The sequence below is a fragment of the Hyperoodon ampullatus genome (assembly GCF_949752795.1).
Source record: "Hyperoodon ampullatus genome assembly, chromosome: 10".
NCBI lineage: Eukaryota > Metazoa > Chordata > Mammalia > Artiodactyla > Ziphiidae > Hyperoodon > Hyperoodon ampullatus.
The window spans coordinates 46,918,100-46,927,976 of NC_136923.1; positions in this window are offsets into that span (position 1 = coordinate 46,918,100).

Here is a 9,877-nt window from a genome sequence, read left to right on the forward strand (position 1 = left end):
GAGGGGTGGGATAGGGAGGGTGGGAGGGAGATGCAAGAGGGAGGGGATATGGGGATATATGTACATGTATAGCTGATTCACTTTGTTATACAGCAGCAACTAACACAACATTGTAAAACAATTATACTCCAATAAAGATGTTAAAAAAAAAAAAGAAAATGCTTCTGGATGAGCACCCAAGGGCTTTAGCTAATCCTTCCCTCGTGTGTTCCCAAATCCCCAGGCCTGGCTCCTGTGTGCAGGAAAGCACTTGGTCTCTGGAGGCTGAAGACCTGAGTTGGAATCCCAGCTCTTCTATTTAGTTGGTGTGCCACCTTGTGCAAATGGTTAGGTCTCTCTGAGCCTCAATTCCTTCATCTGTAAAATGGGCATGGTGAGAATTCCTTCTTCCCTTCCAGGGTTGTTGTGAGAATGTCTGGAAACAACATCCTTCTAGCCATATAGTGAAAAACACTAAACAAATGTGAGATGTTATCTGACTGTGGTGGAGTCCTTGGGGAGTGGCACCCAGCTCTGCTCCCTGGCTTTCTATACTCTGCCATCTGCACCCCTTCAACCTGAGGAAGATAGATGCCCTGGATGTAGGCAAGGTCAGTTTTGTGGGGGGGCTTTGGGGTGGCCAAAACAGGTTTGGGGCAAATGATTGTATCATTCACATTTTTACAATGAGACAGTGAGTTGCTTAAGGGCAGAGCCAAGCCTTCCTCATGCTCATGTCCCTGCTTCCTGACCCAGTGCCTGCCTTATTGGGGTACGCAGTATAAAAGTGTAAGATTGTGATGTAACAGAATTTGGGGAGCAACACTTTTCCTTGCCTCAGCCCTGCACTGTCCCTTTGGAGGAAGTTGCCTGCCTCCTGCCCTAGGTACCTTGAATCCCCACACTTGTGCCCTGAGGGTCTCAGAAGTGCCTGACATCACATGGCTCTCCCAGTGTCCTCCACTTCATGGTGCTCTAGCCACGTGTTGGTTTCCAGGCAGTTGTAGATAACAGCTCAGTTGCTACTGACAGAAACCACTACAGTGAACGATGGAGACTGAAAAGGCAAACCCACGCTCAGGTGTTACCCAGCCAGAGCCTCCCTCCTGATGGGCGGTGTCCTCCAGTAGAGCTCTAATGCTTGCAAGGGCCACTTCCTAGGCTTTCTTTTTTTAATTTTTTATAAATTTATTTATTTATTTATTTATTTTTGGCTGCGTTGGGTCTTCATTGCTGCGCACAGGCTTTCTCTAGTTGCAGCAAGTGGGGGCTACTCTTCATTGCAGTGTGGGAGCTTCTCACTGCAGTGGGTTTTCATGCAGAGCACGGGCTCTAGGTGCGCGGGCTTCAGTAGTTGTGGCGCACGGGCTCAATAGTTGTGGCTCGCGGGCTCTAGAGCGCAGGCTCAGTAGTTGTGGCACATGGGCTTAGTTGCTCTGCGCCATGTGGGATCTTCCCGTACCAGGGCTCAAACCCGTGTCCCCTGCATTGGCAGGTGGATTCTTAACCACTGCGCCACCAGGGAAGTCCCCTAGGCTTTCTTAAATCCCCAAATCTGAAAACACCTCACAGCCCCTTATGTCCTAAATAAAATGCAGCCAAGTGGGTGGAAAGAGTTGACATTTCAATTTCTATTAAAGTTCTTGAAAAATAATTTTTATTTTGGCTGAAGCCTTTGCTGAAACAATTTCTTGAATTGCTTTTCGTATTTTCATAAGGGTGCGGCGAATTCATTTGGATCATAGATGTCTGCTATCTTGAAATGTAACATTCTTCTCTTGTTTTTAGAGCTTGTATTTTCTGGGGCTCTCCCCGCTGTTTCTTTTCTTTCCCCGGAATGAGAACCATCACTTTCTGAGATTTCATTTGGTCTTCCTTTCTATCTCTAGCACTAGCTATTGCCATTGTTCAACCAGGAAGTTTCCATCACATCACAGGGTTACTATGTGCCTGAAGTTATGCTGTGGAAGCTAAGCGGCAGAACCTGGGCAGAGAGCCATGGACTCATTTGCTTGGGGTGAATGAGATTCAGATCTGAGCCTTAGGAGAGCTTCAATTTATCCCCCACCATGAACCTTTAGCCCCCATCTCTGCCATAAATCCCCCAAGGCCGAATACCTGTAGTGCCTTTATGTGTTCAAAATGCTTTATTTCAGGTGTGCCAAGGAGAGCATTTACTTGGGCAGATTAAGGAAAGGTGAAGAGGTAATGAAAAGAGATTTTCATTTTTTAAAAAAAATTGAGGTATAGTTGTTTACACTGTTGTGTTAGTTTCAGGTGTATAACAAAGTGATTCAGTTATATATATATGTATCTGTATATATATTTTTCAGATTCTTTTCTGTTATAGGTTATTACAAGATATTGAATATAGTTTCTCATTGTTTATCTATTTTAAAGGTAGTAGTGTTATCTGTTAATCCCAAACTCCTAATTTATTCCTCCTCCCACCCCTTCCCCCTTTGGTAACCGTAAGTTGTTTTCTATCTCTATGAGTCTATTTCTGTTTTGTAAATAAGTTCATTTGTATCATTTTTTTAGATTCCACATATAAGTGATATCATAGGATATTTGTCTTTCTCTGTCTGACTTACTTCACTTAGTATGATCATCTCTAGGTCCATCCGTGTTGCTGCAAATGGCATTATTTCCTTCTTTTCTATGGCTGAGTAATATTCCACTGTATATAAGTACCACATCTTCTTTATCCATTCCTCTGTCAATGGACATTTAGGTTGCTTCCATGTCTTACCTATTGTAAATAGTGCTGCAATGAACATTGGGGTGCATGTATCTTTCTGAGTTACAGTTTTCTCCGGATATATGCCCAGGAGTGGGATTGCAGGATCATATGGTAGCTTTGTTTTTAGTCTTTTAAGGAACCTCCATATTGTTCTACATAGTGGCTGTACCAATTTACATTCCCACCAACAGTGTAAGAGGGCTCCCTTTTCACCACACCCTCTCTAGCATCATTTGTTTGTAGACTTTTTGATGATGGCCATTCTGATCGGTGTGAGTTTTGATCTGCATTTCTCTAATACTAATTAGTGATGTTGAGCATCTTTTCATGTGCTTTTTATCCATCTGTATGTCTTCTTTGGAGAAATGTCTGTTTAGATCTTCTGCCCATTTTTTGGTTGGATTTTTTTTGTTTGTTTGATACTGAGCTGTAAGAGATGTTTGTATATTTTGGAGATTAATCCCTTGTCAGCTGCATCATATGTGAATATTTTCTCCTATTCTGTAGGTGTCTTTTCATTTTATTTATGGTTTCCTTTGCTGTGCAAAAGTTTTTAAGTTTAATTACATCCCATTTGTTTATTTTTGTTTTTATTTCCATTACTCTAGGAGATGGATCCAAAAAGATATTGCTACAATTTGTGTCAAAGCATGTCCTGACTATGTTTTCCTCTAGGAGTTTTATAGTATCCAGTCTTACGTTTAGATCTTTAATTCATTTTGAGTTTATGTTTGTGTGTAGTGTTAGAGAATGTTCTAATTTCATTCTTTTACATGTAACTGTCCAGTTTTCCCAGCACCACTTATTGAAGAGACTGTCTTTTCTCCATTGTATATTCTTGCCTCCTTTGTCATAGATTAATTGACCATAGGTGCGTGGGTTTATCTCTGGGCTTTCTATCCTGTTCCATTGATCTATATTTCTGTTTTGGTGCCAGTACCATACTGTTTTGATTACTGTAGCTTTGTAGTATAGCCTGAAGTCAGGATCCTGTAAATCTTAATTTCTCTAGTTGTAAATTCATCATATTTACAGTACATACTTCGTGGAGTTTTGAGTGTGCTTAGGGCATGGTATATGTTTGGTAAGTGGCTGTTGTTCATAAGATCTGCTATAGTCACTTCTCAAGTCAGATATGTTCAATTTCCTGGCTACAGTCTTGAGAGTGCTTGAGCTGAAAGGAACTTGGGCACCATCTTCTTTTGGACGGAGCAGGAGACATAGAACCTGCATGGTTTTGAGTCAAGCCCTAGATTTAATTTGAGGACAACAGATTATTAGAAACCCGCTTCTGATGTTACCTCTCAAGTATGCCCAGAGTTGAGTGGGTCAAATGGTGGCATTTTCTCACTGATATTCTTCTATTTAATAAAGTAGAGCATGAAACACAATAAGTTATTTTCATTTTGAAAGAAGAATAAATGTAGCCTGAAAACATTTTATTTTCCCTCAACTTGTCCCAGTGCAAAAAGGCTGTCACCTACCATTGATCTCACTCAAGCTTCATTTTACAGATGAACTGCCCAGTCCCAAAGAGCTAAACCTTTGAGAGCAGGGCCCACCCCTGAGACCCAGTGCAGTCCTCTGGAATCAGGGCTGGAGCGGGGGCTGTGGGTAGCAGCCCCTTTCCAGAGTGACTCATTTATTAGGTCACTGGCTCTGGAACCAGATGGCCTGGGTTCATGTCATGACGCTGTCCTCTGTGAAGTTTGGGTCACCTCATTTCTCTATGCCTTGTTTTCCTTACCTGTAAAATGGGTTAGTAATCCTCATATCTACCTCGTAAGACTGGCATACAGATTAAATGAATTAATAGAAGTAAAGTTCTTCAAATAGTCTCGGGCTTATAGTGAACACTGAATAAATGTTAATTATCATTCCTTTGGGTTTCCCCTGCCTAGAGATTGGCCGGACCAGAAATTACAGGGGTAAAAGTTCCTTTCTTGTCTTGAAGTTGCTGATGTGGAAGGAAAATCACAAGTCTCCAACGGAGCTGAGCAAGGGGCCTGGCTGGGTGGTGGCTTAGGAGACAGGCAGCCTGGGGTTCTGCCCACAGTAGCATGAACAACTCTGGCCTCCCAGGACCTAGAGATCTGACTGGGAGAGGGACGCCTTGTGCCTGGAGGGTCCAACTGGCTGTGCCTGTCGCCTTTGCCCCCAGAGTCTTGCGCCAGCCCAGCTCCCCCTGCCTAGGGCCTGATTCTGGGTTCAGCCAAGGGAAGCAGACTTTGAGCAGGTCTAGCCTGCAGTGTTACTCACAGGACCAACATGTGGTTTTAATACAGCCCTCTGAAAATATGCTTATGTATTCCCTCTCACCCGAGCCATGGTTTTGTTATGAAAATTATTTAACTGGTCTTTAAAAAATGGAACAGAAATTCCAAATTGCAAAATCTCTGCCAGTCACCCAGAGTCTGAGTAGTGATGAATCAGTGATCAGCCAGTGGGGGCTGCTAAGTAGAGGGCAGAGGTCGGGGGATGGAACAGAAGGGGCTGTCACACCTTAGTGATGACTCCAGAACTAGAGCCAAACTTGATGCTTCTTACACACACACACACACACACACACACACACACACACACACACACACACACACACACACACACACACACACACACACACACACACACACACACACACACACACACACACACACACCATGTGGCTTCCCTCTGCCCCTTCTCCCACCCAGGAAACTCCCACCAAGAAACCCTGTACAAGTGCTTTGTGATTCTGTCTGTCGTGATGGGGAGAGGGACATGCGATCTCTGTATTCTCCCCACCTTCCCTGCCCTGCATGTTATCCCACCTGCCAAGGCAGTTCAGTGGAGGACCAGGTTTTCGTTGTCTTTTTTTGACATCTGGGAGTTGAGAAGAGATGGCTTTGCCTCTGTCCCTGCCAGCTCGTTCCTGTGCAGCAGCCGGTGAAAGTCATATTTGATGAGCCTGGGATGTCAGAGTTTACAGCAGGGCGTTCTGGGAGGTAGTCTGGGGAAGGGAGGGCTGGTGTCCCAAAGTGAGGCCAAGTCCTGACTAATTTTCCCAAAGAGGAAGAGCATTCCTTTTCCTGTGGCCGTTTAGAAATGAGAAAAAGTCTCCTGCTGGTGGTTACAGTACTAACTGTAATCGAGTCCTTTTCTCTAAATGTTCTAGTTTCTCAAACTGTGTCTGTGCAAAGGCCACCAGTGTACGTCGGAATTTTTCCAAAAAGTTCTTCTCAAAAGACCGCTCTGGTTTTCATTTGACAGAAGACGGCCTCCATGCCATCTGCCCATCTCATGGGGGAAACTGATTCACGGGATGTGTCCGTGACCAGGTTGCACCATCATCGTCGTCAGAGCCTGTCATGCATCTGTAGTGACACCACTATGCCCTTATTAGTCAAGGGAAGGACACTACATGACTAAACTGCCTTACTGTTTTCTGACAAAGGGCACACACTGAGCCCAAAAGAAATCACCAAAGGATCTGTATTAGTTAGGGTTTGCTGTGATCATGCTGCATAGCAAACAGCCCCACAATCACAATGGTTTACAACAATATACACCCTGATCTTGGTTCCAGGGCTGTGGGTATGCTGGGCCCAGTAGGGGGTGGCTGGGTTAGGTCCAGGCTGGGGACTGGGTTCAGGTCTGCTCCAGGTGCCTTGCCTGGGACATGCTCCTGTCATGGTGGAGGACAAGTTTGCAAAGTGACAAACACCACACAAGCACATGTAAAGCCTCCAGTAGGACATGGCCTGTGTGTTGTCCACTTATATTCCATTGGCAAAAACAAGTCACCCGACCGAGGTCAAAGACAGTGGGTGAGGAAGTGTATTCCATCTTCAGTGAAGCCATGGCAGGGTGAGGAGGAAGGAATAGTGAACAAATGATTCCATCAATGGGGACTTCCCTGGCGGTCCAGTGGTTAAGACTTCTCCTTCCAATGCAAGGGGTGCAGGTTCAAACCCTGGTCAGGGAGCCAAGATCCCACATGCCTCATGACCAAAACAAAAACCAGAAGCAGTATTGTAACAAGTTCAATAGAGACTTTAAAGAAATGGTCCACATGATTCCAAAAGTGACACTGTCTTTCACTTCATGTTTAAGAGCTGCCTGCACCCTGTATGGAGGGAGGCGATGATGGGGAGTTTGGTGGCGGCTCCTGTGTCCAGCCCAGCACAGCCTGCAGCTTCTCAGTGGACCGGGCTCTTTACTACTCTCCTGGGTCCCCTTCCTACAGTTGTTAGGGAAGCCAAAATCTCAGTCTTTTCCTTTTAGGCCTTGTGCATATGTCCTTCTTGGTTCCCACCCTTTCTCTCCTCAACTTCCCATATACTTTTTTTTTTAATTTATTTATTTTTGGCTGCATTGGGTCTTCGTTGCTGCGCGCGGGCTTTCTCTAGTTGCAGCGAGCAAGGGCTACTCTTTGTTGCGGTGCGCGGGCTTCTCATTGCGGTGGCTTCTTTTGTTGCGGAGCGTGGGCTCTAAGTGCGCAGGCTTCAGTAGTTGTGGCACGCGGGCTCAGTAGTTGTGGCTCAAGGGCTCTAGAGCCCAGGCTCAGTAGTTGTGGCACGTGGGCTTAGTTGCTCCGCGGCATGTGGGATCTTCCTGGACCAGGGCTCGAACCCGTGTTCCCTGCATTGGCAGGCAGATTCTTAGCCACTGTGACACCAGGGAAGCCCTCCCATATACTTTTAAACCAAGTGATTCCTTCCTGTTCCATCCTGGATTATCTTTGGATGGAGCCTCTGCAGGGCAAGACCCTTCTCACTGCCCAGGTGGCCTCCTCCTAATTTATGCTTGTGGTTTTATGATGAAAGAGTTTCTCTTTCTGTCTCTGCCTTGAGCTGTACTCCCAAATGTCCCCATTGCAATATGCCAAAACCCAGGAAGGGGTGGTGGTGGAAATTTTTCAGATCCCAGAAAAATGGAGGGGGTTCGGAAAGTGGGGACAGAAACCCTGATCCTACCATGTAAATGTACCAAACTATGTAGTGGGTCCTTTCTATATTTTGACTCATTTTTTTCTCATGCCAGTCTTTGGAGGGAGGAATTATCTCATTCTCGCCCATTTCATAACTGAGGAAATGGGGCAGAGTGGTTGTGTATCTCACCCATTGTAACTCAACCCAGAAGGGCACAAGCTAATCTAGAACTCAAATGTGTCTTTCCCAACGTTTTTCTGGCTACTCTGTTTTTCACCCCGCTTCCTCTGCAGCTGGGAGTGGATGTGACTACTGGTCCAGTGGGCATCTTCTCTGAGAAGTTAAGGGGGGAAGTCTTGGTGAAAGGGTGGGAGGTGAGATTTGAGGAGGGAGGAGAAACAGAGCAACTGTAGAACCAGACACCATTCTCCTTTCCCTACTGCCACCAGCGTCGCAAGAGACCGTGCATGTGTTTCGGATGGGAGAATTGGGGGCGGGTTCCACTGGCCAGTGTGTAGCAGTGGGGTCAGTTGGGTTCCACCAGCAAACTTTCTAGTACATCATGCATCATTCCCTTTACTACTTTCTCTAAAGTGCTCTTTATTATTCAGCTGAATGTTTCTCTTCAGAGGATGTTTTTATAGTTTAATCAAAGCAGCTTTTCTTTTCCCAAAAGCTTTGCTTGTGTGGCCCTACAGGGACATCTGCTCACGGCCGTTTTGAACCTTTCTCTCTGCACAACTGCACAATTGCCAACTTTCCCCAGGTTGTCTGAAGCCAAGTGAGGCCTAGAGAAGGATCAAAACAGTCTGTCTTCTTGAAACATTTTTAAAGGATGATTTATTTTTCCCTATTGGTATCCAGAACTTTGAGAATCCAGATTATGAATCCAACTTGAAAACATAGTTTTCTTTTTATTGTAGAAGGAAAAAACAAAACCAAACAGACTTCTTTGTCCATGGCCATTTCTACTTTTAGTTTTAATTAAAATACTGGTATACTTGTCAGCTGTGTGACTCTGGGCAAATTAGCACTCTGGACCTTTCAGTTTTCTCTTCTGTAAAATAGGAAATGGAATAATTCCCCGATGCAGGGGACATGGGTTCGTGGCCCGGTCTGGGAAGATCCCACATGCTGCGGAGCGGCTAGACCCGTGAGCCATGGCCGCTGAGCCTGTGCTCCGCAACGGGAGAGGCCACAACAGTGAGAGGCCCACGTACCGCAAAAAAAAAAAAAAAAAAAAAAAAGGAGGAAAAAGAAAGAATTCTTAGGGCTCCTAGGCAGGATAAAAAGCCAGTCTAATCTTAGATTTCTCCACAGCATCATTTGATGTTAGAAAACTGTGGAGCAGAACCTACAAGCTATTCCAAGAAAGAAACTGTGAGCAGTATTTTATATCTTGCCAAACTTTCTTTCAGGTATGAATGCTATAGAAAAATAGTTTTGAACATGCAAGAACCCAGAGACTATTATACTCATGAGTACTTCTTGAGAAAATTATGGAGTTTTAACTTCAGTCAACCAAGAAATAATGGAAAACTAGGGCAAAAGGGGACAGGCGTATGCAAAGAATATATTTAACTGAAGAACTAAGACTGAACAAATGTGAGTATTGGAGTAATAGAGTAGAAGGGACATATTTTATATCCTAACAATATAGAAATGACACAAATAGAAAACTTTGGAAGGTGAATGAGGGAAAAGTGGGAGAAAGAATAAACATGCTGTTTGTGAATAATAGCTGGGGACCAAAGAATATTATTTAAAGCTGACAAAATATAGTAGAAATGTAAGCATTTTTAATTGTACAACAGCAAACATTAAAAAAGATAATACTAGTGATTAAAATCGAATAGCAAAAGAATGGTAGGGAATGGGGGGAAAGGAAATAATTTTATGATTGTTCTTACTAGGGTTTAAGAGCTACTGTTTAGAGAACTAGACATTTAAGGGCATATAATCATAAAGGTAATCATTAGGATCCAAATAAAAATTTCCTAAATGTTATAAGAAATATACACCACAAACAAAGTAAACATAACTGAAGACATAGTGAAAGACTTCAAAAATTATAAATACAAAAAATATACCATAAAATATTATGACAGAACAAAGACTAAACGTGTATGGAATCTTAAGTAATGGAAACGGGCTAAATCCACCCAGTGAAAGAAGAACAGAGAGCTCGGCCAGGTCAGGACTGGAACCAGAAGCTTCAGGAAGCTGGGCAGGTGCTCCCTCCTGT